The sequence below is a fragment of the Triticum urartu genome, chromosome 2 (genome assembly GCF_003073215.2).
Source record: "Triticum urartu cultivar G1812 chromosome 2, Tu2.1, whole genome shotgun sequence".
Lineage (NCBI taxonomy): Eukaryota > Viridiplantae > Streptophyta > Magnoliopsida > Poales > Poaceae > Triticum > Triticum urartu.
In genome coordinates, this window is record NC_053023.1 from 229,606,664 (window position 1) to 229,611,310 (window position 4,647).

The window sequence follows — 4,647 nt, forward strand, 5'->3', positions numbered from 1 at the left end:
TCAGTGAAGTCAATCAGATCAGACAAGCAGGCAATGACTTCACAAAGACAAACTCTAAAGTAAAGGGAAGTGGAGGATAGAACCAGTTGCTTGGTGAAGATAAGGATTTGGTAGACCAGTTCCAGTTGCTGTGACAACTGTACGTCTGGTTAGGGAGGTTGAGATTTAACTCAAAAGACCGCGTCTTCACCTTAATCCCCTTGAGCTAAGGACACCCAGTCCCCACCCAATCACTTTGGTAAGTCTTCAAGGTAGACCTCCAAACCTTCACAGACTTCGTTCACCGGCGATCCACAATGACTCTTGGATGCTCAAAACACGACGCCTAACCGGCTGGAGGATTCACAGTCCTCAAGTGTAAAAAGTCTTTAGGTCATGCGGATAGAAAGACTTCAGTGATGCCTAACACTCTTTGGCTCTAGGTGTTTTGGGCTTTGTCCTCGCAAGGATCTCTCTCTCTCTCTCTCAAATGCTTCGGAGGTGGGTTGCTCTCAAACGACAAAAGCCATGCACTAACTCTGAGAAGCCACCAATTTATGGTGTAGGTGGTGGGCTATTTATGGCCAGGAGGAAACCAGACCTGATTTGTCTGAAATGACCCTAGGTCACTAAGGAACCGACATGTGTCCAATGGTCGTATTTCAAACACACGCGACGGCTTAATTTGGGCTACAAGTAAAGCTGACTCATCTAGCTTTGGATAAGATTTCACTACTAGAGAAACTACCATTAACGATGATGGAGAAAAACTCTTGGTCATTAAAGAAATAAACACACCCCGCGTGATGGAAATTGGGCTACACCAAATATACTTAACCACCACCGAATTACTTGCGGCGGCTTCAAAATCTCATGGGGGTGGACTCTATCACCTCTCCTTTAATTATATCTCTCCTTCCTAACGTGACCTCTCTCTCTCTCGTTTCATCTTCCACGCGATCCGCCGCCCCTTCCTCGTTTCCTTTTCCACGCGATCCGCCGCCACGAGCTTGACATCCACCTTCGGTGTTGCGCCTCGGCCACCCAGCTCCATCAAGAAGCGGCGCATCCATGTCCTACCCCCATCCATGGCCATCAGGAGAGCATGAGAGGTAATGGCTAACCCTGGACTGGCCTTCCACGTGGTGTAGGGGCTGGGGTGAGGAGGATGGAGAGGCGGCGGGTGTAGAGGCCGAGTGGCCTCCCTGTGGGAGTAGGATCCGCGCGGGGAGGAGGAGGCATATGTGCCGCCGTAGCATGAAGGAAAAGTCCCCACCATGAAGATTTATGTGTGATAGTAGAGAATTAGCGAGAGTGGTTCAGAGTACAAGCTCTTTCTGACATGTTCTTATTCCTTGCTACAGATTTATGTGTGATAGAAGAGAATTAGCAAGTGGTCGAGTACAAGCTCTTTCTGACATGTTCTTATTCCTTGATGCAGATTTATGTGTGATAGAAGAGAATTAGCAAGAGTGGTCGAGTACAAGCTCTGTTTGACATGTTCTTATTCCTTGATGTAGATTTATGTGTGAAAGAGAATTAGTGAGAGTGGTCGAGTACAAGCTCTTTCTGACATGTTCTTATTCCTTGATGTAGATTTATGTGTGAAAGAGAATTAGCGAGAGTGATTGAGTACAAGCTCTTTCTGACATGTTCTTATTCCTTGATGCAGATTTATGTGTGAAAGCGAATTAGCGAGACTGGTCGGGTACAAGCTCTTTCTGACATGTTCTTATTCCTTGATGCAGATTTACGTGTGAAAGAGAATTAGCGAGAGTGGTCGAGTACAAGCTCTTTCAGACATGTTTTTCTTTTATGGCCTTTCTCCAGTTGAGGGATTTTAGGAAGGTAACAATCTCTTAATTAGTTTTCTTCAGAGAAGATGGTTCCGCATGGGCCCTGCTTGCTCTTTATTCAGTCCCAACAGATATGGTTCCTTTTGTCTCTACAGGTTTGAATACTACCATCAGAAAAATCAATTAAGTTCATTCTGAACTTTATCTTCAGAGAAGATGGTGCTTTTTTCCTTCAGACCGGCATGCCAATGCGTGAGGTGCCATCTATTGCCAAATTAGTTTATAGGATACATTAGATATTATGGTGATCCATGAAAAGGTTAAGTTTCCATTCCAGGGTGTAGGCGGTATAATAGTCAATAAATTGTATTTATTTGCACGTGTAAATTGATTGTTCATATGCATAGGAATTGGTATAAGAGAAAAAGCAGCTTGATTCCTGTCCCGTACTGTCCGAAGCAATTGTTCATATGCATCAAGATAATTGATTCTGGCCTGAAGCAACACACACTCACACAGCTCCTGATATATCTTTGCGTTGGTCGATCCTCATGGCTGGAAACGTACTAGTACACGCGCGCGCACAAAAACCGGCTTATTGCCAAAAGCTCGAATCGAGCCTGGTTCTTTTCATCTATTTCACCTCACTGATTAGTATTTACAAAGGGATATACATACGTATATATATCAGCTAGGACTAACACAAGCTAACCTACTCGGTCAAGTTCTAATACTAAAATACTAGGTGATTGTTTTGTGTACAACCGGTACAGCACTACACACGTCGTGGTCATTTCCAGCATGCTCTTTGTGTACTTTAATTAGCTTTAGCAAAAAAACAAAAAAGTTTTTGGCACCACCGTGGATTCTTGTTTCATTATATCTTGTGTTTCCAGCTGCTCTTGACGATAGGTGCTCTTGTCTGATATGAATAAGAGATGCAGATGTTTGCATTTGAATTCAGTTATGATCATTAATATTAGTACATATCTAATTGGTAGTCCCCATGAAATCCAGCATGCTCGAGTTACTTGTTCTCATACACTAATTTTATCTGCTATTATACTTTGTGTCAATTTATTTATATGGACCGACTTTCATAAATCACCAAACATTTTGTAGGACTGATGATCCACCTTATAATATATAGAAGAATGAGAAGGCATTGTAATCGCTGATGAAGAATTATGTCCATTCAAACAACGATGGTGCCTATGGATTGAAGATTAATAAATATTATGTTTTCTAGTTGTTTGCTTTTCCAATTAGATATGACAAGTACAGTGGTCATGTAAAGAGTGCTTTTGACTCAAATTTCTCAAATGGTATTTTAACTATATAATTCTATGTTGTAATTTTGTTAATAGAACTCTGATTTCTATTAACAAAAGAGGCTACGATCCTTTCAATATTTACATTCTTTTGTTTTTGAATTAATTATGTGAATAATAATATTCAAATGTTGGAGGTTGCATAAAGTGATTGTTACCAATTCAAAGGTGGTTGACTGTAAATGGTATGTAAAGTGGTAATGATGCTGTAACCGTTGTGAAAAATTATTAGCGATGACAAAAGTGGTCGTTAATACATCAATTGCGGTTGTTATTTCCACGAGGTTGACGACCATACATCAATTGCGGTTGTTATTTCCACGAGGTTGACGACCACACACCATACCGTCGTTGCACGAATAACGACCGGGTAAGGTGGTCGTTATTACTTTTAACGACGGAGCCTACTACAACCACCATATTGTGGTCGCTAATGACCTTTAGCGACCACAATCGGACTTCTAACGACCATATATACCGTCGTTAAAAACCTTTTCCCTAGTAGTGTTTGCTCTCATTGTCTTCACTCGAAGACATAGGATTTTGGTTGACCATCACTTCAGTCACTCTGACTTTGTTCACTTGGACCCCACATAACAGTACGGTGGTTCCTATGACTCAACAAACAAGAAAAGGAAACTACAAAACAACTATGTCTTTACACTCCATAGTCTGCAACTGAATGTCTTCACATGTCATAATCTTCATCGTGAATGTCTTCAAGAACCATCATTGTCTTCAATGTCTTCACACATTTTTAGGGGTCATCTCTAGTAGGTAAACCGAATCCATAAGGGACTACTACATGTGTTATCCCGCAATTCTCACAAACACATTAGTCCCTCAACTAAGTTTGTCGTCAATACTCCAAAACCAACTAGGGGTGGCACTAGATGCACTTACATGAGACAAAACCAAACAAAGTAGGTGTCGCATTTATACATAACTTATTTTGGTGAACTACTGTAATGCATTAGCATGTATTGTAGTGCCAACTACATAATAAAATCACTTTTGGAACATATGTCCATGTAGCATACCTACTGTATTGTCTATTTCCTCACATTCTTTGACATCTAAGGATAAAGATACATGGTTTAAAGTAGGATGATCATAGTATGACATCATTCATATCATGGGCAAACAGATATAAAACAAACAGGCTATTGTATCATTGTGTGCGCACGTGAACATCACAACTAGATTACAGATCAAGACCAAAATAATATCCTTCGTCTCCTATAAACCATGTAAGGTGAAATGATACATTAAGGCAACTGTGTATAAAAGTGAACAGAGTAACTAACATTGGGTGCAAACCAAGCAGTTAAATGAGCACATCACAGTACCAATCAGTTCAAAGGCTAGAGGAGTAAAGACTTGCAACATTGGCTTGAACTCGTGTGCTCATGCCCTTCATCTTGCTAGTGTGGAAATCCTTGAAGATTTGCACTGCATTCGGTCCATGTTCTTTTCTGTCCGCGCGGGCTTTCATCTGTATTTGGAACAAGTCAATATAGATATAATAATATGGCACAAAA

The 4,647-nt window shown here is 40.9% G+C and overlaps 1 long non-coding RNA gene across 1 annotated transcript; it reads left to right on the forward strand.

Annotated features, from left to right (window-relative positions):
- Positions 1-871: 871 nt before the first annotated feature.
- LOC125541447 lies at positions 872-3,121 on the forward strand. The gene is made up of 3 exons (XR_007297534.1): positions 872-1,091; positions 1,728-1,827; positions 1,931-3,121. It is a non-coding gene; the product is annotated as an uncharacterized LOC125541447 (long non-coding RNA).
- The last annotated feature ends 1,526 nt before the right edge of the window (positions 3,122-4,647 follow it).